This window comes from Bombus vosnesenskii, unplaced genomic scaffold (genome assembly GCF_011952255.1).
Source record: "Bombus vosnesenskii isolate JDL3184/JDL3185 unplaced genomic scaffold, Bvos_JDL3184-5_v1.1 scf7180000014623, whole genome shotgun sequence".
In the NCBI taxonomy this organism is placed as follows: Eukaryota; Metazoa; Arthropoda; class Insecta; order Hymenoptera; family Apidae; genus Bombus; species Bombus vosnesenskii.
In genome coordinates this window covers 1-25,460 of record NW_022883557.1, presented here as the reverse complement: position 1 = coordinate 25,460, position 25,460 = coordinate 1, and the positions used below count along the sequence as shown (strand labels likewise).

The 25,460-nt window shown below is 40.5% G+C and overlaps 1 long non-coding RNA gene and 1 pseudogene across 5 annotated transcripts; one reads left to right on the top strand and one right to left on the bottom strand.

Annotated features, from left to right (window-relative positions):
• The first annotated feature begins 2,645 nt into the window (after nucleotides 1–2,645).
• Nucleotides 2,646–2,763, top strand: LOC117240425 (annotated as a pseudogene).
• Nucleotides 2,764–22,666: 19,903 nt separating this feature from the next.
• Nucleotides 22,667–23,546, bottom strand: LOC117240424. 5 transcript variants are annotated; one of them, XR_004494685.1, is made up of 4 exons: nucleotides 23,528–23,546; nucleotides 23,130–23,221; nucleotides 22,868–23,012; nucleotides 22,667–22,808 (listed from the first exon to the last, which is right to left on the bottom strand). It is a non-coding gene; the product is annotated as an uncharacterized LOC117240424 (long non-coding RNA). The 5 variants fall into 5 exon arrangements; XR_004494687.1 differs by lacking the exon at nucleotides 23,528–23,546 and adding an exon at nucleotides 23,323–23,341 and having other exon boundaries at nucleotides 22,667–22,783; nucleotides 22,855–23,012; XR_004494684.1 differs by lacking the exon at nucleotides 23,528–23,546 and adding an exon at nucleotides 23,323–23,341.
• Between the last annotated feature and the right edge of the window lie 1,914 nt (nucleotides 23,547–25,460).

Below are 25,460 nucleotides of genomic sequence, written 5' to 3'. Positions count from 1 at the left end.
CGTAATCTTTCAATCTCCCGTAATCTTTCAATCTCCCGTAATCTTTCAATCTCCCGTAATCTTTTAATCTCCCGTAATCTTTCAATCTCCCCCTATCGTACCTACATATACTATGAACAAAATACTGTATCCGGTAGCAACCTACGCATAGGTTGCACGGACGCACAACTATAGGCAGAATTCATTCAAGCGATACCGGCAGTTTTTCGCGAATATCTCGGAAATTAAGCAAGTTCAGTCCTTGTATGGATAGGAAAAGATTTTTCAAAATATGGATTTGCACGACATACGCAAAAAACATCAAAATCGAAGTTTAGTCAGTCTTACTACAGTTTCAGTAAATAGTGAATATAGACTAATATCTACGTAACATAGTGTAATTAATATCGCAATCTCGTTATACAAACTTGAACGAACGTATAAAGTGTCAATTTTGAACGATCCTTTAGTTTTACGATTTATTCCTTTTTTCGCTAGCCGAACCGTGGACGTCAACCGACATGCCGGTGGAAGTGTCACACGCTCAAGAAAGACCACCCGCTCAGAAACAGTAATAAAGTAGACGAAACATCCTGCATGCCATAGCTATCGAAATAATAACAAAACAGCCCCTCCAAAGGGACTAAAACCTCCATATAAAAACCCTCCTAAATTAGCGCTCAACACATTATTCTGTTGTATCACTTTGAACCGACACTCTGTTGGATTTATACAATAAAATTTCCATCAACTTATACGAAGTTCAATTTCAATCAGAAGCAATGTCTACTGTCCTCTCTCTCCTAACCAACGTTATCATCAACAAATCCGATGGTTAGACACACCTATCACTAGCTTTCCTCCGACAGAGCATCGTCACAGAACTTTACTTATTTTTCATCGTTAGAATAGTCAACATACCTTTATCGGGTTTCTACCCTTAAATCAATCGTTTACTTAACTTGTACATACGCACCAGCGTAACTATCTCTTTACGAAGTTGTTGAAATAAACATTAATTTATACCTGTTAATTTAGTGTAAACTCAATTGAACCACCCCTATTATCGTAACGGAAATTAGGGGATCGATCAGTTTGTAACGTCGCCCAGAAGCCAGGAATCCGCCGACCTCAGGATATGCATACAACACCTGGTCATGCGATAGCGGTGAGAATAGACAGTAACCGAACTCCCACCCGTGATATATATGAATCATAGTGAGGAGGCAAAGATCCCTGTTCTTTAGTAAGTAAGTCAGTCTGTATTTTGCTACTGAAGTGTAACTTCGCCTTTTGAATAAAGTATTGTTCATTCGCCTATCTTTTTTTATATATATCGAAGATGAAAGGAAAGCCGAAGCCTTTTCTTGGAAATTTTGGGAACATCCTCTCCTCTAGCCTAGATTTTATCCTAGCTGTAATTGTTCAAGATTTGTGATAGCGAGATTGGGTTCGAGGTGACAATTGGTCGCCGAACGTAGCCACGGTCACGGGATGGACGTTTTGCCTAACGGAGGTCTGGAGTGGTTGTATGGGTTTTCCGAGAGATGTGGTAGTGGCGGCATGCGGCCTCGGGAGCGGGCCTAGCCACGTGTGATGTTGCCCCAGAGGTGCCGATACAATGGGACATACATTGTATTAATAATCAAACTCGAGGTAGAAACTGCCTAGCAACGGCGTTTGGAACTTTCTCGATGTTTCCAACGAGTATGTATCAAAATTCAGGCAGAAACTGCCTAGCAACGGCGTTTGGAACTTTCTCGATGTTTCCAAACGAGTATAGAAAGCAAATGCAATCGTACAGCGAGAAAAATCTCCACGAGGCTGGCATTCGTGCGATTGTCTTGGAGAGTAACACATCGAGCATTTTCAACAATCGTATTTTTGCGTCCAAGATTAGTCTACGTTTAGTAAAGAGTTATTCCGTTGACCGTGGATTCGTTTAAACACAAAAACGTTGTTAATAGCATTCATTAAACTTATTATTCGTAAATCATACTATTCATTAAACTTACTATGCGTTAAATAAGTTTAATGAATAGTGCTAGTCTAATGAATAAGTCTAATGAATAGTTCAATGAATGCGCTATTAATAAAGGAACTTGTTTGGATTCAGAAGATGGATACACCTATTGGCAGCCACACCCACTATTCCTATGTAAGTTCGAGCAATATGACGTCTTGTACGAAGGAATCGCCACAAAAATTCAAGAAATAAAAACCAATAGCAACCCGACGCTACCGGGTTTTGCCTTTACGACTCAAGAAATAACCTTTGTGCTAACCAAAACTGGAGAACAGCCTTTTTGCGGATACACCCTGTTATCCACAGAACACCCCAAGCTCTTTTTCCTAAAAACGACTAAAGGAAATACATTTATACCCAAACGTAAAACAGCAGTCAAAAATTTGGATATACTCACATACGTTAACTCAAAATTCATTTACGTAGAAAAACTGTCAGAAGACAAATAACGGTACTCTATCAGGATATATTGACACTAAGATGCATCTCGGAAAAGAAAATAATAGAGAATGCATTCAGTCTAGCAACTATATTACCTGATGAATTTGCGTATGCAATAACCAAAACTCCAGGACACATGGCTGTGGTCGCAGGAGAAGCAGTACACATAGTTAAATGCATTCCAGTTCAAGTGAAAGTAGGCAATGCCCTGGCCGCGCTGAGTGCACTCGTTCCCGTTAGATCACGAAAGTTAAGCAGCGCCGGGCACGGGTAGTACTTGGATGGGTGATCGCCTGGGATTCCGTGTGGCGTTGGCAGAGCGCGCTGGGCCCGCCGCGCCCCCCATGCGGTGGTTGATACGGATGCCAGCGCGAAGGTTCGTTTCTCAGAGGAGATTCCTGATCAAGTGTTGGAGGCTTTCCTACGCCACCATTCCTCAGATCAAGGGGGGGGTACTTGTCCTGAAGTACTCTCATGGTGTTTAGATAGGTTTCGTGAAATGTATCCTGATGCTCCGTGTGTAGATTTTGACTTTACTTGGTAACAGTGCCTTATTTATTCATGTGTGTATATATGCCTAAATGTGTTCTCAGCGGGTGTTATTTTATTGGAGTGATTTTGTCTATATTCTTATATTTTATTTAATAAGATATGTTTTGTTTGTTGTTTTTCTCCCTTGCATTGACACGCGGTGAGTAGCGTCGGCTTCCGGATGACGGGTTGTGCATCTTGATTGTTGATTTGGTATATTATCATTACGTAGATTTTGATTACTATTTCCATGTGATTGTTTCCTCCGGGGTTTGATTTGATTTACTGTTATGAACATAGGTTTTGGTCATTTCGATATTAACGTTTAATGATGCATACGGAGGTATCTTCGTCAGAGGTTCCCATGCGGACTGTTCCAGTGCATATCTTGTTTTGTTTTCTTTTATTTAGTTTATGCTTTTTCGTTCATTTTTTATTCACTGCAAGTAGTATTTCAGCGCAAGAAGAAGAGGGGTTGTAACCAGCCACGAGAAACAAACCATGGATTAAAACCCTATAATAAATTATTAAACCCTTAACTACTCATGGTGAACGGATTAAGAAGAAATAATAAATGACAATTAATACAATACACAGTAGCAAAAATGTTAAAATCTGTTAACGAACAGTCACGAGAAAGGAAAACTGGATCGTAATCAGCTATCAACCCGTCCATGATTGACGAATTAGAAGGAATATATGAAACACTGAAAGATAAAGGCAATACCCCGAAAGGAAAATCCCATTGTGACGCACTGACAAAATGAATCAACAAAAACTTCATAATAAAGCGAGACATGTTAATAATAAAATATTTTTCTTCTGTTACACAGAATGGGCGTTGAATTTAACAATCAGAAGAACCAATTGTTATACCTTCCGGATGGAATCTTACCTAAGGACTACCCGGATGCTTACGAGGAATTGTTATTCAGTTGTTGCGTCCATCTAATCCGCTCTGCTTACTAGTTCCAATATGTTTTTATCTGTCAAGACTGATTGGATCCGGAGGATCAAGAATTACACGAAGATACGCCAACACACTTGCTGTGTGGAGTACCGGAGCGAACTACAGCAAAGCATTGCCGAATGTGCGATATAGATATGTCACAGATACAACCCGCGACATCCAGTACTGAGTGTATAAACGCTTACATGGATCTTACCGAAACCGAAAAAAGTTTTCTGGCTTTTGGAAAGATAACTTGCCCCGTTGCCCCCCTAGATGACTACAATATCATTATCGACAACTTACACGGATAAATACATATACATATACATATTTATACATATACATACATATACATACATACATACACATGTCGGATCACGATTCGAATCTTGGGCGCGCGACGACTCTTCATGTGGTCTAGCCATCGTTTCACAAAGCCGAGATTTTATTTACACGTATATACAGGTCTATCACTAAGCTTAACAAATAATAGGTACAACTAATAATAAGTCTAACAAACACTAAGCCTAATGAATAATACGATCTCCGAATAATTAAATTAAATAATACTATTAGCAGTGTTTGAGTTCAAACGAATCCACGGTCACCGGGATAACTCCTTACTAAGCGAAACTAACTTAGACGCAAATGCGATCGTCGAAAATGCTCGATGTATCACTCTCCAAGGCAATCGCAAGAATGCCAGCCTCGTGGAGATTTTTCTCCCTGTACGATTGCATTTTGTTTTCTATACCCGTTTGGAAGCATCGAGAAGGTTCCAAACGTCGTTGCTAGGCACACTCGTTGGAAGCATCGAGAAAGTTCCAAACGCCGTTGCTAGGCAGTTTCTGCCTGGAGTTTTGATTACTAATACAATGTATGTCCCATCGAGGCCACATGCCGCCACAACCACATTTCTCGGAAAATACATACAACCACTCCAGACCTCCGTTAGATAAAACATCCATCCCGTGACCGTGGCTACGTTCAGCGACCGATTGTCACCTCGAACCCAATCTCGCTTATTACAAATCTTAAGCAATTGCAACTATAATAAAATCTAGGCTAAGGTACTAGAGGATGTTCCCAAAATTTCCAAGGAAAGGCTTCAGCTTCCCTTTCATCTCCGACATACATATAATTGTAAATTACTATAGTAACGGGCCCGGGAAAGTAAGAATAAAAAAAAAGAAAAACAAAAACAACAACTCAATTGAAAACGTAACAATAACAATTAAAATATTTTTTTCGTGGCGGCGGTGGGATGCGCTCCACAGAGGATTAAAGTTCTTACGGTTATTGACAAAATATAATAGAGAATATGGCAACTCCATTAGAATCATTGAACGAAGACATGCTCTTGACATTGTCAGAAAAACTAAGAGCATGTGATGCAAATTTTCGAGTAATGAGCCGACATGAGTACAAGAACCAATGAATTACAAGACGACATGCGTTCACTCAAAACAAAAAAGGAAATCGAGACACCCGTATCACTGCCGATAATTCCTCAGGTGACAATACCGACAGACGGTAGCCCCAACTAATCAAGTTAAAAGACGCGATCGAGTCAGTACCAATATTCGACAGACATCGACCCTCAGTATTTCAATTTTTAAGAGCATGCGAGCGCACACGAAACATGATTCCGCGGCATCAGGAGCCTCAATTGGTAAAATTATTAATGAATAAGCTTCGCGGGCACGGGTACCTCGCCGTAGAGGACAGTCAGCTAAACAGTTTGGACGATTTCGGGAACAAATTAAAGGATATGTTCGGCCCAGGGAAATCCCTTAACGAATATAAGGGAGAATTAGGAACAATATTGGAACGACCGGGGGAAGACATACTAGACTATATAGGTCGCGTCAGAAACCTTAGGTTAGCAATAATGGACGGAGAAAGATGTGATTACGGTATTATATCTCAGGATGTTCAAGACACAATAGATTGGGACACAAGGGAGGCCTTCGTTAAGGGACTCCCAAACGAGGTATATTTGCGAGTAAAAATAGCGGGATACCATTCTTTAGAAGAACTCGTATCGCCAAGCCGTTAAAGCAACGCGAGAATTAAAACGAGCAAACGACAGAACGCAATACCAACGTCCGACACCTCCGAACAATTACAATCGTAACAACGTTCGTCCCCCGAGCAATAGTAAAAACATCGGAAACAACCGCCAGGATCGAAGACCCATATCGCCGCCGCAAAATGGCCCAAACGCTCCGAGACAAAATGCGCTAACATGCAATTATTGCAAAAAAAACCTGGGCATTTGATAAAAGATTGTTATACATTCAAAGCCAGAGTAGACGCTAGGATAATCGTACCCTATGCATCGGAACAATCGGGAAACCGGGCACGTCCTTCGGGAGAATGGGGCGAGCCACGAAGGAACGATATTCCGAATCGCCCGAGAGTACAGGCAGTAGCAAGAAAGCCGGCGCCTACGCCAGTAAAACAAACACGAGCGGCGATCCCCGTAAAATCAACTACACGATCTACAACAAAAACCAGAGCGAATGTAAAGCCGGCTGTAAAACCAACGGAACCACCACCAAATACTGTGGGAAAACCTTCCTGCTGGATCAAAAAGAGAAGAAAATACGAGAAGAATTCACAAAAGAAAATCACCAAGGATCGGACTCAGATTTGGACTCTCCGGATTGTTTCAATAAAAATGAACGAAACTCCAAGTACTCCCACCGCTAGAATAGTCTCCCCAGATTTAAAAACTAAGACAAATTTACTATTAGACTCCGGATCAGAAATCAATATTGTTACGTTTTTGTTTGGTTCGTTTTGGTTGTGTTGCCGTTAATTTTTGGATTCAGATTAAATTGTAGTGTTGTCTGTTATTTAATGCGATTGACAATTAAACTCCACGTTTCGGCTAACCTGCTACGCGCAGGAGTACTGGCACGGGAGAGGATTAAAGTTGGTGAAAATAAATGTTCGCTTAATCCTATTATATTATTAGACAAATATTCTTGACAAAAAATGTTTATTCATATCCTAATTGGAAATTGACAGAATTGTCGTTGAAATTTCAAATACTCGAAGTTACTCGAATCGTTCGCAATATGTTTTCACTCTTATTAATTACAAGATTTTAATTTGATAGATTTGCGATAATTTACAAATTGACAAATGCAAACACGTCGATTAACAAGACTAACAAGAACTGGGGAACTGAGGAACTCTGAACTAAGGAATTATCTCTCTCTCTCTTCTATGTCGCTACGCTTATTTATATGTCGGAGATGAGAGAACACCGGAGCCTTTGAAACTTTGGATAATCCCGCAACATTGTAACCTAGAGTCTACTATAGCTGTAATTGAACAATTGTAGTTATTCAATCCGATTGTAATTGTTCGAGAGTTGTGATAATGAGCTTGGGCTCGAGGCGACAGTCAATCGCCGAACGTAGCCGCAGTCACGGGATGAACGCTTTGTCTAACAAAGGCATGGAATAATTCTATAGCTCTCTTTAAAAAGGAAATAGTTGTAACACTCGACAGTACACATTCCAACGGTCTCTGTCCCGTAGCTCGCCACACGCAGACCCTATTCTTCGAGTAAGATGATTGCCAGATGTCGATGCGTCTCCGCAGTACATGTTCAGCTAGCTCGAGGGCCCGTTATAAATCTTAAGATTTAGTTAACTAAAGTCCTTCAAACAGACAAACGGTCTTTGTCCCAACTACGGGAAGATAGGGGAGACATATTTTTCAACGAGCGGCGTCTCCCACTAGCAACTTTCCCTCGAGGGCGGCTAGCATCTTTTTCTAACCACCGATATGGAGATTGACCAATTAGCAGCAACGCCAATTTCCCTTACTTTCTGAACGAAGGCTTTTCTCGACGAATCCGATGATCTCGTGTCCTTAGACACACCCCATTATAGTTTTTCTCTGTGGCATGATCGGGACGGGAAAGACATTCTCGCTCGCGATCTCATTGATGAAAGGAGTAACTCTTTACGATCAGTGAATATTACGCGTCCGACTTAGATTTTGTGAGTACGTTCATCTATCATCCCGTCGACCGCGGATTCGTTATTGAACCTAGGATCATTGTCATTAGTTTCTCGAGTACCTAACTACCGCGGTTACTTGTCCGGTTCTATAATAATCGTATTTGCACTAGTCAATGTCTTCTCTATTGCATAACGACAACGTGTAACCCAAACGAAGATTCGTTTCACGCCCCTAACCCTAATTCTAATGTAAACCCGACATATATAATGTTTAATAATTAGTAGATATCTTAATGTATACATATTTTTAATTTTTTTATTGTTACTGAAGTTACAGTTATTGAAGTGTGCTATTCATTAAATGTGTTTAGGGAAAGTTCGGTCACCGAGATCACGCTGTTGAACAGTTTGCGCACAATCATTGGATATATGGAAGGAATTACGGTTTAGGACCTGCATGGCCAAATTTTTATGTCCTCTGTTTGGAACCAACTCTATTCTATTCGCGAACAAAGATTCACGATGGAAGTATCCGTCAGAGAGGTTGTCCTCTGCAACTTCACATTGTGAACAGTCCTTGAAGCTGTTTGCGAAGTAACAGCAAGCAAAAGAGTTCTATTCGAAAACCAATTGGGGGGCAATTTACGAAGTTCAGTGTTTGGCCAGCGGGCACTGATCTTTAGACGAGCGCTTTACTCCAATGGTATCTCGTAAGATCGAGAGTGGACAGCGATCGTGGGCGTGTAGAAATTTACAGGTTACTATCTTTAAAGAGATTTATCAAAGAACAGAAATATCAAATAACAATATTTGTACAAGGAATATAGTAATATTAATAGAATAGCTAAAATGGCAATCATTTTAATCATAATAATATACTATAATGATGGAAGCTAGAACACAAAAGTTTATAATATTATGAAAGGCTTTCGAATATGTAGAATAATTGAAATCCTTAGAATCTGTTTTATCAATCAATCCGTAGATAGACCTTAAATGGCAGACCCAGCAGAACTTAGAACTGAACTCTGCTCCTCTCTAGCTCATTAAATTTTGGGTGATTCTTGAATCAACGTCTGTGTTTAACCTGAGGTAAGTCTTTAAACCGCAGTGTTGCTAATTTGTTGCTAATTTATATATACAGTTACGTGCAAAAGTTTTTGATAACATCGTTTTACGATAGAAATCTTATAATATAATGGAGTTAACTTGCTCTTTGTCGTAAAATATTGTTGATATCTTGTAGCTATGCCTTTCGAAAGGATAATAGCAGCAACGTGGCCGGTTTTCTTTAGAGCATTATTTTGGCCAGGCCAGGTCAGAATTTCTTTGTCTTTGAAGGTAACTAGTGTCTAATAAGACATTTTCTGAGCGCCGACGTTGACATGCGAATGACATCTCATTGTCCGAGCTTCTCTGAGGCACCGCGATCTCTTCCCAAATTCATTGCCGGAATGACGAGACCTCTTGGAATGATCCACACCTCTTGAAGTCGCCCTAAGGTTGGACTCGCCACCGTCGCCTGGAAGAGATTAACCTCATTTTCGAGGATACGCATCGTTTCACGCAGAAGCGCGTATATTCTAACCGGTCGTACTTTATGGGATGGCTGCCGGAGCCTATGAACATAGGTAGCCTTCAGGCCTTTAGAAGGAGTGACATCTGCACCTCCTCTATCTCCCGCATAATCTCAGCGCCAATGTCGGTAGTTATTCGGACAATTATAGCGCTCTTGACCTTGGATACCTGTTCAGAGTCGTCCCCAGAAAGGATAATATGACGACTTAAACTTGTTTTATTAGTTATCAAATGTCCATATCGTAAATTATTATGATTAGTTTATTAATGATAAATGGATTAAACAGATGTTAATTAAACAGAAAACAGTGGTTATTAAACATGACCCAATTGCAATAAACGTATAATAATTAAAACAATTAGATAATTAATTAACAATTCGTCAACGCAAATTCAACTCTCTTTTAACAACACCATCTTGATAACGCAATCCGCACTCTCGGACTTCTCAATTCATACTCCTGTTAATTCGTTTATCGTCCCCTAGCATCCCCTTGTCTTTTGTCATAGCCCCAGTACGCATATGCTGAGCAACCGCTTGTTTATAATTCACACCTAGGCAACCGCTTGTTTACGATCCGCACAACACCTCTTAGGCCCCTCGTGCATGATACTACATTCGGCCGTACCTGACAATCACATCTGCCCTCGGATGTGCTCATCATCACTAATTTCACCCTCACCTCTGACTTCAGCAACGTCCCACCATTTCATGCGATTAGCCGCCGTGGTTGTTGTTCGTGACCCTTCGTGTTCGCCCTCTCGTTGTACCACATAGCAGTCATTCCGCAAGACTTTTACCACGCGGTACGGCCCAAGGAACTGCGACTGCAACTTCGGACCAGGACCTGCGTCCTCTCGATCGCCACTAAATCCCCTGTCTTATACGCTGTTGCCTCTTTACGTCTCTTGTTAAACGTCCGTCTGTTTTTAGCTTGAATTTCCTCGATCCGTTTTTTTGCCTTTACGCGTAGCTGATCTCGCTCCTCCTAGAACATCACGGCCCACTCGTCTTCGAACAGCTGCGCGCATTCTCATCCGCGTTCCAAACAAGAGTTGGAACGGGGTAACATTCGTACTTCTGCTGGTGGTTGCGTTCAAATACCTTTGCGCTATCTCTAGGTGTAACCACTTGTCTGGTGTTGGCGCAGACAAATTCGTCAATAGGGGGTTAAGCGTCCGTTTCACTCTTTCTACTTGTGCATTGTAGTCCAGCCGTGCTGTATACCTTTCTCATTCCAATAATCCTCAAAGGCAACGGCTGTGAATATCGTCCCGCGATCCGAGATAATTCTTCTCGAATTTCCGCAACCTACAGACTGCTTCCTCAAATGGCGAATAACTTCCGCAGAACTTGTTGATTTTGTGGAATACAACCAAACGAACTTTGTGAAGGCATCAATCGCCACGAAGATATACCGGTACCTTTTCTTCCTAGATGGCAATGGTCCAAGATGATCGACACGATAAGTGTCAAATAACAACTCCTCCTTGTCAATAGGGTTCAGGAACTCCTCTCGTTTTCCTTATTTTTTCTCCGCAAGGATACAATCGATGCAACTCTGCACTACCTTATCCACCTTCTCGCGCATGCCCACAAGCCGATAGTCCCTTTTTAATAACGCTTCCGTTTTAGTGATGCCCAGATGGCCGTGTTCGTGAGCTCGTCGAACCACTCGAGTCTGCATTGACTTTGGCACGCCCAGCAATGGTATCTCCTTTATTTCTTTGTACAAAACTTCGTCCTTTGAAACGTATCCGCCAGCTTCGTGCTGTTCGATGTTGTCCCGGATCTACCGCAGATTATCTTCTTGCAAATGCGGCTTCCGTAGCCGTGCAACAATCCTTTGTTCGTCCTCGTCTAGCAGCATGACCATGAGCAACGGATTTCGACTTAGCGCGTCGATGTGCAGTATGCTCCTCCCTGGCCTAATTGAATTGCTCTAAAAGAATTGCCCACTTCGCAACACGCTCTGGTCCTTCTTCTCCTCCTTTCTTCCCTTTTTCTCCTGACCTCCATCTCCTTTCTTTAGAAAGCCGGCATTTCATCGCCTTTGTGCAGAAATCATAAAACCTATCTCAAAACCGCTCCTCCGCGGCCATCTTCTCAACGGCCCGGTTCTCCAATTTAAAGTCTTCACCGATCGCGACCTCCAACTCCGTTCTCTCCTCCGTCCATCTAGGGCACCAAAAGAGCACATGTTCGGCGTCATCCAGCACCGCACCACAATCCCAACAGCTGGTGTGCGACTCTTTGCCGATCCTATGACGGTACCAGTTAAAGATACCGTGTTACGTAAGGATCTGCATCTGTATGGTAGTTGATCTTCCTCTTTCTTTTGCAGAAGATCAGCGGATCTTCTACCAGTCTCGTAGTTCAATTGTGGGGTTGTGGAACGCCCACTCCAATCTCCACCTGTCCTCTGCCTCCGTCTCCAAATCCTTCATTTCTTCTTGCCCAACATGTGCCATTTCTTCAGGGCTCTCGTTGATCCGCCTCTTCGCTCCATACTGCTTCCACCGCAACCATGCCTTGATGTAAATCGGCATGCTACCGGTAAGCACACACAGACCCCCATGTGACACCGTACGGTAGGCGGTAGACATACGGATCCACGCCGCCCTTTATGCCCTTCTCATGATCGTCCTATTTGTTTCTCTTCCCAGGGAGGAGGCCCATATCGGTGCGCCATATAGAACCACAGACTCCCAGATACCATAATACAGTCTCCTGACTAAATCGTTGGGCCCGCCGACGTCTGGGAGTAGGCTCCGTATAGCACCCAAGAACCGTTCCGCTTTATCACAAACTGCTTTGAGGTGGGGGAGAATCCCCTAGCACTATCCAACACTACCCCTAAGTACTTCACAACACGGCTGGTGGAAATCTCGCCCCCATCCCCCACGTCGAAGTTAAAAATCGTCGGTATAGTCTTCCTTGTTAAGAGGATAACCTCCGTCTTCTCCCTGGCCAGGTGCACTCCAGTCTCGCAGCACCACCTAGTGTCCAAGGCTATGATCGCCTTTATCTTCTCATTGACGCCGTGGAACCCTCAGAGCTTGAGTAGAACCGCCAGATCGTCGGCGAACGCTACTGCTTCGGTATCCTTCTCCCGGTCCAGCGCTTCCAGCACCTCGTCATACACGAGATTCCACAGTAACGGTCCTAAGACCGATCCCTGCGGAACCCCCGTGTAGACCTTCCTCCCTACGACACCGTCACGACAGTGTATCAGTATTCTCCTCTCAGCCAGATAGTCCGCTAACAACTCCTGTAGCCGTCCCGGTAGCCGTCTCCTTCGATCCTCCTCCATTATCCTCTCCCACCTTAGAGTGTAGAAGGCGTTCTTCACATCAAGGGCGACCAGAACACACGCCAGGCCTTTCCTTCTGCACTCTTCAGCAACTGCGACCGTCCTATCCAGGGCTTCAAGAGTCCCCCTCCTTTATGAAGAAAGCCATACTGGTCCCTATGAAAGAGATCCAGACCAACGCTCCTTTCGATGAGCATTTTCAGCGTGTGCTTCCACACCTTTCTCAACGCCGACAGTATGCTAATCGGCCCATACGCCGATGACGTCGCAGGATCTTTGCCAGGCTTGGGTATTAGTACCACCCTAGCCTATTTCCATACCGCCGGTATTTTTCCATAGGTATTTATTCCGTTGAGCACTGTCAGGAGAACGCTAGGCTTTTGCTCCGCCAATAATCTCACTACAGTGCCAGGAATCCCATCCACTCCAGCCGCCTTCCTGGAATCGCATTTCCCAACGGCCATCCTCATGTCTACTTCCTCGATGCCTAACCCTCCTTCTTCGCCAGGTAGGATCGATGTCTCTTCCTGTGCAGTTCGCTTCTTCCAACTCAGCTCCTTGCTGCGCCCGATCGCTCTTTTCAGCCGCCTCCTAGCATCCTTGAATTCGGCCACCAGGACCTCGGCATCATCCTTGCGGGCCGCCACCGCTCGCTGGGCTCTTTTTCTAGCTCTTAGAGTTCGCTCCTTAACGTAGCGAGCTCATCGCTCCACCAATAGTTGGCGCTCCTCTTCGCGCTCGCCGGGTATCTCCTCTTCAAGTCCACGGCACACGTATGCTCCAGACTCATGTACAGCCCTTCGCCGCATGCCGTCTCGTCAAATTTAAAACCATTTTCGTCATAGACTCCGTCATATTTGTTTAAAAAACCCTCTACATCCATCTCTTTTGTCAAGTATTTAAAGGCGCCACCCTCCTCTCGCTTAATATCATCCCTAAACTTATGCTCAATATAAAAATGGTCAGAGGCTGAGTACCAACCTAGGACCCTACTCCCCCTCCAACTCAGCCTTATTCGTCTATTAACACTAAGTATATCCGGGAAACTAGTCCTTTCATTTCTCAGAAAGGAATAGTTTCCCGTCGTCCTAATAGGTATAAGCTCGTTCCTCGTTGTAACGTCCAGCAGACATGTTCCCCTACGGTCCGTCTTAGACCCCCCCCCTCCCCCCACCGAGGATTTTGCATTAAAGTCACCGGCAACCATAATCGCCGGTGCTCTTTTTCTCCCCTCCTTTATGATCCCTTCCAGTTCCTTCAAATAATCGTTGAACTGGCCCTTACTCTTATTAGGGGAACAATACCCACTGACGCAAAATACGTCACAAACCCTGAACCCTACAATCCCTACTTCTTTCTTATCAGGGTCTCGCTTGCCGCATGTTTTCCATTAAACAGGGTGACCCATATCGATGCATCCCCACCCTCGTCATTAAACCAAAATGGCAACTGCCTATAGGGCTCGGAGATGACCACAATGTCCACCCTGCTTTCGCATACGCACTGCATCATTAGGTCTTGCACAAGCCTGCATCTATTTAGATTTATTTGTAGAACCCTAACTGGGCCCCCGTCTATTCCTAACACCTAAACGCTCCATAGGGCACGCCAACGAACCCGTTACATGCCTTGCATTTATGCCACCATGTTTCAGACACATTGCGCATCTCGGCTCTTTATCCCAATCTCTCATTATATGCTCAGCGCTGCCGCTCCTCCTACACAACTCCCTGCCATGACATGCAACAGTACACCCTGCCGCCACATGCCCCAACATGTGGCACCTATAACAACGCCGAATATTAGCTAACTGCCTTACAGAAGCTATCGTTAACCCCGTTCTCAGCCTCCTCTCTCTCGTCACTGGGCACTCCACTCGCTGGGCGGACCACCACCGCCTCTTGCGTGCCCCATGGTGCCGCTTTTATAGATTTGACTTCTATATCCGCATTCTCCTCAATTGCCGACTGCGACCTGATCTCGTCCACCAGCTCTTCTTTGCTGGTGAGGGGATCGATGTTCCTTATTTGTAGGGTCGCCCTGTTCACCAGAGCGGCCACCTTCGTACTATCACTCAAGGCGGCTCTCAATTTGGCCGCCTCCTCGCTAATCACCACCGTCCTATCGAATTCAATTAGGCCCGCTCTCGTCCTACGGACCCCCGTGGCTCCCTCCAATGAACTCCTCACCTCCATTATCCTCTTATAAACATGAAGCCATTCGCAACCTTCCCTTCCTCCACCTTAACTAAAATGGCTTCCTTCCTTCTCCTGTTCCTTGGTACGCTCTCTCTTCGGCACCAACCTGCCGTTTATTTCCCGGACGCACCATCGGGGTAGCTTGCTCTAAGGAAGCTTTCCTCTTCCTCTTCCTTTTTTCTACCCTCATCCACCCTTCAGAGTCCTCGCTGAAGTCACCCCTTATCGCTCTGTTCTCCCTCCCACACGCCTCGGCGTATGTGACCTCTCCTCTTCGGGGCCTCTTATACTCCCCAACTCTCATAATTTCAGCCGGCGATACTATCTTTCTTTTTGGGTATCCGCCCTTAGCTATCGTCCCTTCTCTCTTCATCTCTGCCCTGTCTGCCCTTTTTTTAACCTCGACAGGCTCTCTCCTTCTCCTTCTTCCTGTTTCCCTGTGATCCCCACACTGCTCCCAGGAAGACAGGATGCTTTTCATCAGGTTGCCATGTCAGCACATGCCCTGTCACGATCAATCCTTTGAAAACTGCGTTTATGAATTTCTGGAAAGCAGCTGGTGAATTGCATAATCCGAACGGCACACTAATAAATTCATACTGTAGGAACTGTAAATGCTGTATATTTCCTGCTACTTTCTCCGACATGAACACGAAAGAATCTATTCTTGGGGTCCAACGTACTGAATACTATCGATCCCTGTGACAAATCTAATTGATCCTCGATCAAGGGTAGCGGGTATCTGTCTTTCACTACCTTTCGATTCAGTCGCCTATAGTCGACGCAAATTCTAGTTGAACCATCTTTTTTTTCAATCAACGCGATCCGGCTTGCATAGTCGGAATGTGACTGGCGTATTATTCCGTCATTCAGCCACATTTTGATCTGACCGTTGACTTCGACCTTATCTTGCGGGAATAACCCTCGCGGTCTTTCATAACCGAGAAGATCATCTTGTAATATTAGATTCATTCCAACCCCTACTTCGAGCGTTTTCTGCGGCTTATAATTTCGAATCAGATTCTCTATCGCCTGCTTGTATTGTATATTCGTGATATGGAACAAATCTACCTCATGCCTCCCCCACTCGCAACTTTAGCACTCAAATACCTGAAGGCTCTTTCTGGGATTCTTCCGGGTATCCTTAATTTACCAATTTTTATTGCCGGGTCTTTAATAAACCAGATGTCTTTTTCGCTATTACCTGGAACATTTGACTTTTCTCTGCTGATATTTTTATGCCCCGACCTCTCCAGGTATTTCTGAAGCTCGTCTATCTGGCTTTGTGCCGCCCTCGTATTTTCACCAAGCAAGACGATATCGTCTGCGAAGGCCAACACAGAGACTTTGTTCCCTTCATTTATATTAATGCCTCCGATATTCTTTTCGATTACTTCAAGCAGCGGTTCGAGACACAAGTAAAATAGCAGCGGTCATAAAGGATCACCCTGCTTGACCCCTCTGAGAACTTCTACCTCGACCTCTATATTATTATTCGCTTTGATCGTAGTTTTACATCCTTTGTACATTTCATTTATAATTTCAATTATGGGGGTCGGAACGCCTTTTCTCGCCAGACATGGTTTTATAGCTGAATGGGGTATAGTATCGAAGGCCTTAGAGCTGTCCAATATTGTGAAAATTCCCCTTCGATTTCTTTTACTATAATTTAAGGCTGCGCTCATTAGGTCAATATTGATTTTACATCCACTTTCGGATGTAAATCCTTTGTGCCTTTGTTGAGAATTGTGGATCTTTGAAGCCGAAATAATGTTATAGGAACATTAAATGTATATTGACAGTTATTACTAAAATAATGATATATTTATTACATGAACGATTCTATATATATTTATCGATTCACACTTGCACGCGTCTCAGAACCTTCTACACCCGACTCTTCATCGACGACTCTTAACCGACTGGCTGTTTACATTCCTTTGTTTCGAGACGCTGCGCACACACACATACTTCCACACACTGATATATACATATAAGTATTTCTACTACGCACTTAACTCAGTCCAGCACAGAAAATTACACATATCTCAACACACCTCCTTAATTTTTTGTGCTGCATATTTATAGTGGGTCTCGTTGTAACTGTTTTGAAATCGAGTTAAATAATTTACACTATAGCTAACGTCTAATCTTGTTTCAGTACTAATATATAACAAAGCTCCTATGAGATTTCTATATCTTATATCGTCTAAAGCTGATTGTGCGGGTTCTAAACTTAAGTTTTGTTCCATTGGTGTAAAATATAATTTACTGTTTTCTATATTATAATGTTTCGCTAATGACTCTATATAACTACTTTGATCCAGTTTCATCTCACACTTCTTATTATCGTATTCAATGTTTATTCCTAAGTAAGTCTTTACTTCACCCAAGTCCTTCATCAAAAATTTGTTTGACAATTTTTTTTAATTTCATCGATTTTTCTTATGTTTTTTCCACATATTAATAAGTCGTCTACGAATAGAATTAAATATATAACATCATCGCTCTCATACTTCATATACAGACAATAATCACTCTTACTTCTTTGAAATCCTAATTTTTTCATATATTCGTCGAAACATTCATACCAAGCTCCTGAACTTTCACGCAATCCATATAACGCTTTTGATAATTTACATACTTTCCCGCTTTTATCGTCGTAACCTATAGGTTGTTTTACAAATACTTCCGATTTTATAGTTCCGTTTAAGAAAGCTGTTTCTACATCCATTTGCATAATCGTCAAACCATATTGACAACAATAAGATAGTAATAACTTCAACGTTTGCATTTTTGCTACTGGAGAGTATAAATCTTCCAGTACTTCTTTTTGTTGGAAGCCTCGAACAATTAGTCGCGCTTTCTTACGATTATCAGATTTATTCGTATATATCCATTTCAAGTCTAATACTTTTTTGCCTTTTGGTTTTTCTACTAATTGCCAGGTCTTATTTTTCATTAAACTATTCATTTCTCGATCCATTGCTTCTTTACATGAACCGCTGTCATCTCCACTTAAAGCTTCTTCATAGGTTTCATAGGACTGTGTGCACTAACTATATTCACATAAATGAAATATGAGCTCGTTTGACCATATCTTTGAGGTTTCTTTCTTTCCCGTCCTGACCTTCTCAAATTACTTTCTGTGTCCTCAAGTTTTTCTTCTGATTCGTTACTTAAATTTCTCTCCTTTTTTATTGCAACCTGCTCGACCTTTTCGTTTACATCCGAATGTTCGTCAAAAACCTTTTCTGTCTCATTGCCTGGTCCATCTTCTCCTCGCAATCCTACTAAATTATCATCTTCACCTATAAATTCTACGTGTCTTGCAATTACAATTTTATTATTAACTAGTATCCTATATCCATTGTTTTCATAACCTACAAGTATTCCAGTGTCTGCTTTTTTTGTCCCATTTCGAATTTCTTTTAACTTCGGGTATTCTTACGAAAACTCTACTTCCGTACAATCTTAAATTATTTATATTCGGTTTCCTTTTTAAAAATATTTCAAATGGTGTTTTTTTTTCATATGTGTTTGTAACGGTTCTATTTTTTAAGTACGCCGCGGCTCTAACTATTTCCGGCCAATATTTAATATTCAGCTTTGAATCATGTAATAAGCATCTAGCGGAATTCATGATTGTTCTATTGTAGCGCTCAGCTGTTCCATTTAACTCGTGAACATAAGGTGGGCATGGTTCTACGACAATTCCCTTTCCCCTAGTTAGATTGTACATGCTTTTGTTCATATATTCTTTTCCATTATCGTATCTTAATCTCTTTATCTTTTTACCAGTAAGATTTTCGACTTTGTTTATGTAATCAAGGAAGCAATTGTAAACTTCACCTTTTGATTTCAAAGTATAAATCAATGCACACTTACTGTAGTCATCTATAAATGTCAAGAAATATTTGGATCCATTAAACCCGGTATTATTATGAGGTCCATTTAAATCGGTATGTACTAATTCTAAAATCTCGCGTGCTCTTCTACGGTTATTTTGGAAGGGTACATTTCTACATTTTTAACATGAGATTCTTGCCTTTCAATGTAACTACTTATCTTATATAAACCATGATCTTTGAATGCTATCCCTATCAACTTTCTGTATTTGTTATATATCTTTAAAGTATTTCCTGCTGAGACTATCTTATTTTCATTCGTTACTCTCGCATGGCTAATTAAGTTATTATCCATTTCTTTCACGTAAAATACATTAGACATTGTAATTTTAATCCTCCTTTTGTTTACTTCAAAGTAAGTTAAAATTTTTCCGACTTTTGTTCCTTTTAGACTTCTACCGTCTCCTAACTTCACATTTATCGGGTTTTTTAAATTTTCGTACTCAACAAAATAAGAGTCATTATATATAATGTGATCTAAATATCCACTATCCAATATCCAATCTATTTTTCGCGTATCGCTAGTACATACCGTAATTTCATTTTTATTATTTTCGCGCTCTACTCTCGTTAGGAAAGATCCAATTTCTTGGTCGTCGTAGCCCTCGTTGTGTGAATAATTTGCGTCGTGTTGACTTGCCTCGTAGTAGCGTTGTTGCCGACCTCTGCTTTGTCCTCGTTGGCCAAATCCTCGTTGGCCGTATCCTCGTCTTCTTTGGCCAAAACATCGTCCGCCGCGACCCCTATTCTACTGCGGCTGATACGCACCTCCTTGCTGTTGCGTTCTTCCATTGTTTGCGCCATTGTTTCCGCCTCTATACGTGTTTGTGCAATTTTTTGCCATGTGACCGTACTTTCCACAGCCATAGCACTTTATGTCCTGTTTTTCGGCTGTAAATACATTTGACTTTGTTCTATCACTTTCTTTCTTGCTACGCGTTTCCCACATTATAATTTTATTTTTCAAAAATTCACAAGTCCGATCATTTTCTTTCACTGAGTCGATTAAGTCACCAACATAGCTCAATGATTCTGGTAGTGCTTTCAGCATGTAGTCGAGTTTTTCACGTTCGCTTACATTTGCATCGGCACTCTTTAATTCATTGATAGTTTTTTCAAATTTCGTGAAAAATGAATTTGATTCTTCAAAGTCTTTCAACGTCATCATGTCTAGTCTACTTCTTATACAAATTTGCACTGCTGTTGATTCCTTCATATACATCTCATCAAACTTTTGCATTATTTTTAAAGCAGTGTCTTGATCACCAACAAATTCTAATTGCTCATTCGTTATACTACTATAGATGTAGTTCATCGCCCATTGATTCTTTTCATCCCACTTATCTTGCGCATCCGTGTCCATTTTCTCTCGTGTAGCCGGTTCATAACATTTTTTACACTTTAGATACATTAATATTCTTTTCTTCCACATTCTGTAATCGCGTCCATCGAATATTTGAACCTTAATTTCGTCGTCCTTTGGCATCTTGATTCGTTTTCTATATTCACACCTTTTTTTTTTTTTTTCAAAAAATAATTCTCTTTATTATCCAAAATCTTTTTATTTGTTCTACCAATAGCCTTTTTATCTCTTCAGAACTTATTTCCAATTTTTTATTCCTTTTTATACATCGACTTTTATACATTCACTCCCGGTTACACGTGGTTCCATAACCTTAAATCTCGGCAACCACGATCTTCTACCATGTTGAGAATTGTGGATATTTGAAGCCGAAATAATGTTATAGGAACATTAAATTTATATTGACAGTTATTACTAAAATAATGATATATTTATTACATGGACGATTCTATATATATTTATCGATACACTTGCACGCGTTTCAGCACCTTCTACACCCGACTCTTCATCGACGACTATTAACCGACTGACTGTTTACATTCCTTTGTTTCGAGACGCTGCGCACACACACATACTTCCACACACTGATATATACATATAAGTATTTCTACTACTTAACTCAGTCCAGCACAGAAAATTACACATATCTCAACAGCCTTATATTTTGATCTATACCCCGTCTTAGCCGCCCATCGAGGTTTGATGAGAAAATGCGGCCTAGAATTGGGCCAATCGTAATTGGTCGCCAGTTCTCGACCATATTTCCATCTTTATTAGCCTTCCATGCGGTCGGAAAATAGGAACTATACCATAATATATTTGTCGGAGATGAAAGAAGCCTTTCCGGAGCCTTTGGAATTTTGGATAATCCCGCAACATTGTAACCTAGAGTCTACTATAGCTGTAAGTGAACAATTGTAGTTATTCAATCCGATTGTAATTGTTCGAGAGTTGTGATAATGAGCTTTGGCTCGAGGCGACAGTCAGTCGCCGAACGTAGCCGCGGTCACAGGATGAACGCTTTGTCTAACAAAGGCATGGAATAATTCTATATCTCTCCTTAAGAAGGAAATAGTTGTAACACTCGACAGTAAACATTCCAACGGTCCCTGTCCCGTAGCTCGCCACACGCAGACCCTGTTCTTCGAGTAAGATGATCGAGTAAGATCGATCGTATATATATATGTAACTATGCACTAAATTTGAAACGTATGCGATGTATTGAACGTTTTAAAAGTTTCTTTCAAGTTTCAGATATTTAATCTAAATTAGAGATATATTAGTAAAACATGAAATGAAATATATATATTTACATTATAATTTTTAAACATATTCGTATTTTTAAACATCATTAACTAAATTTCTAAATAATTAAGAATATACTGCTTCTTATTAAATGGGTACGAAATGTTTTTATTAGCGAGAAGCTATTAAAAGTGATGGTTGACAAATTGTATCGATATACCACAAGTTGACGAAGTATACCAGTAATAATTTAACAAAGCAAATTCTTCACTGCGATCTTCGAGAGAAATTCCTTGGAATTGGAATTGTTGTAACGAACGCAGCTGCATTTATAACATGCGACATAAGTAAGCTCTTTTATATACTAAGCTATTTGATTAATGCTAAGTATGTAAGAAATCTAAAAAGCTTTTAAAATCGTATATTTATCATTGTACTATTGATTTTCCTACCATTTCGAAATGTACAACTTTGAGAGTAATTACTATATCTTCGTTCTTAAATAATGGAGCAGCTAGCGAAAAAAATGAAGGAAAGGCGGAGAAACGATGCAGAATATTCACAACGTGCACGTGATTCATCTGCATGTTTCAGTTTTGTTGTATATTTCACAATCGAACATTTTCTTTTCTCTTCTATCGTACTCTTGTATCTTGTGACGTGACTGTTTCTCGTGGGAGATAAGAGCAAGACGAAATACGGTTTCTAGCATTTCGCAAACAAAAAAGGACGAAACTGTTCGCTTTTCTTCTGTTTTCTTGTTTTTAAATAGAGATGAAAGATAAAAAGACATATCTACAGAATTTATTCTATTTCCATTACACTATTTTCATCTAAATCAATTGGCTTGCTGAATAAATTCTTCTTGTTTACAGGCATAGCTAATAGAGATTTGGATAGTCTAATATGGCTTATTTTCATTCTTTTTCTTAGCTCTAATACTTTCTTTAAATCTTTCTCGCCAAACCTTATAAATTTAAAATTATTCGCACACTGTAATTCATTGTTCCAATTCAATAACATTTCACACTGAGTTGCATTTAAAATATCAGAAATTTCTGAAAAATAAAGGAGGGTTTGTACATCAGGATATATTGAAAATAAATTTGGCTGTAATTCTTTACCTATTCCACGTGTATGATATTCTCCTAGTCCTTTCTACTCTAATTATATGTTCCCTCCTAGCATGCTGTCTACTCCTGTTGCTACCTATAGACCTTTTAATAGTAATTTCTTCCATTTCTTCATCATTTCTTGCTACATACCTTTGGATCAAATATAGAACTATAACTAATCACATCTTTAATGTACAATCTCTATATCATCGTGTGTATACATTTTTGTTTTACCTCCGTTTCTAACAAACTTGCAGTTATCTCTGGAGTATAGGGTCACACGCCTGGAATCATATTGTTTCTGATCTACGATATTTTCTCTCCTATTGAATTCTGTTTTATCAAGCAGGACATTTCTGCCTTCTGTCTATTTGATATTCTGAAACAAAACACATTGTCCATTTCCTTCTTTATTACACAAAAGTATTATATAATCATATAAAATAAATGAAATGTACATAACAAAATCACATAATTTAATAGTAATTGTATTTACTTTTTGGCTTTTTTCGTAATAGCGATAGACTTTCTGCTATTTGGGTGTATCATTTTCTTTGGCTTCAGGAATTCTTTTCTCATTGCAGTGGCCTATAAAAGATAACAAAATAAATTAGTTAAAATATTACCATGGCTATGAATTATTTCGATTATCCTAATCATCAAAACTCCAACTCAGGCTATCCGTTTACTCAATGTATAATCATGCACAGGCGAATCGTCGACAGTATCACACGCTTAGAATAGATAGAGTAGACAAAACATCCTACATGCCACAGCTATCGAAACAATAACCAGATAGCAACGGATAGGCGCCTCTGATATACACCCGACGATAACCGCTTCAGAGGGACTAAAACCTCAGTACAAGAAGTCTCCCAAATCAGCGTTCTATACCTCTTTGTTATAACACCCTGAACCGTCACCCTGTTGGATTCATACAATAAATTTTACCACTATATCTAAAGTTTAATTCTTTAACTTATTTGTGAAACGTTCGAACTGCGACTCGAGGAGATCACCGGTGATTTGTCAATTTCGTGATTTGTTGTGTCTCGTATATGATAACAGCAATGACGGCGACGCCTATCGATAGTAAAAGTAATATCGAAGTATACCTTCCTACCATGACATTTCCGGGCTAACAAACTTCAAAATTGGTTTCTTTTGTTTCCAGATATTTTTAGCTATTTTTTTTTAATCTTATAATGATAACCTATTTTAAAATGTGCAATGTTCGATAAATGTACATTAGTAAAATTTCATACAAAGAAAGTTTTTGGGAATCCGTATTATACTCAGCGAGCAGAAAACGAAGACTTGACGGAAGTTGACAACAATGGAGATAAAAGTCTTTATCGTAATATTGTTTTTATTGATTTTAACGTCAGATGGAACGGGTTTCGACAGAAAACGATCCACCAAATTTCAAAGAGGTAACGAGCAAACTTCAAGTAAAACCGAGCAGAAGTCAACACCCGATTATTATTATTACTGCGACTCAACAGAGTTTGGAGTAGTATTATACAAAAGATTCCGTATTTGCGTTCTTGTTCGCCATGCGACATGATAGAAATTGATTTCTCTTCCGCTTGTATCAGATGCGGGATTTTGGTTGATCCTTTTTCACCGGTCTCGATTATCCTATTTCTCTTTATTCGCCTATTTTTTAAACACAAATATAGATTTTTTACGATTATTTATATTGTTCATGACATCATTTGACGAATTCTTCGAGAACTTCGCAAGGGAACCAAGACGTAAATGATATTTAAAATGTTTATAGCAGTTCTGAAGTAAAGAGAAGCGATATTAGTTTGAAATGATGGATCATTTCAATGACTTTATTATTTATTGCCTTAATAGCTATCTACATATTATTTTAGTTGCGTTTTTCTTTTGGATCGGAAATGACTATCCTGTGTTTCGTCAATAATTTGTCTTGCTTCTCTTGGTGCATTTCTAAATGTAGTATTGACATAAATGAATTTTTTACTGCAAGAGTTAACATCACTTTTTCTCGACTTCTCTTTTAGGTTACAAGAGTACAAAGCTATATATAGGCCAAAACATGTATGTATCTTTCGATAAAAGATAAATTTTTATTCAAAACCTACGAGACTGCACGCAGATATTTCAAATTGCAGCGAATATTATCACGAATACTTCGCGTTAAACGTGTTATATCTTTTAACATTTTCAGAGACGCGTAAACATCTGCAAGCTATTTATCACTTTATTCGATTGCATATTGTAGCGGCATATGAGGCATAGGACGATGCGAATCGAGAGTAACTCATGTTGTTGTTTTGCCTCGGGGCATTGATACCGTCTCGAGGTACGAAACTTGATAATAAACGAACTCCGGACAGAACAATATCGCCGCTACGCGCAACCGTCAACCGAAGTCGAATTTAAATTCGTTAGAGGGAGATCGTTAGAAGAGTACTGCCGATAGTTTTAAATACATTTGACTACACCAAATATCAACTCGTCTCACCACTATATACACCAACGCGTTTAATCAACCTCCACATAATCGAGAAATGATTTCAAATTTGACCCACGTTTCTATCGACTTCGCTTTCTTCTTTATTTTGGAAGAAATGCACATTCACTATTTATCAGCTAAGCGAACTCGGAACGAATGAAAATTCCCAACCACCACGTAGACCAAAGCCTATCAGCCTTTTCCGAACCTGTAGGTTACAACGAGATTCTTAATTAATTAATTCGTTTCTTACAGGCTACAGAGTCTGAGAATAAAGAATTTTTTGACCGTTTTGTTACGACCTATGTTAAAACCACATCATAGGAATAAGATAATAAT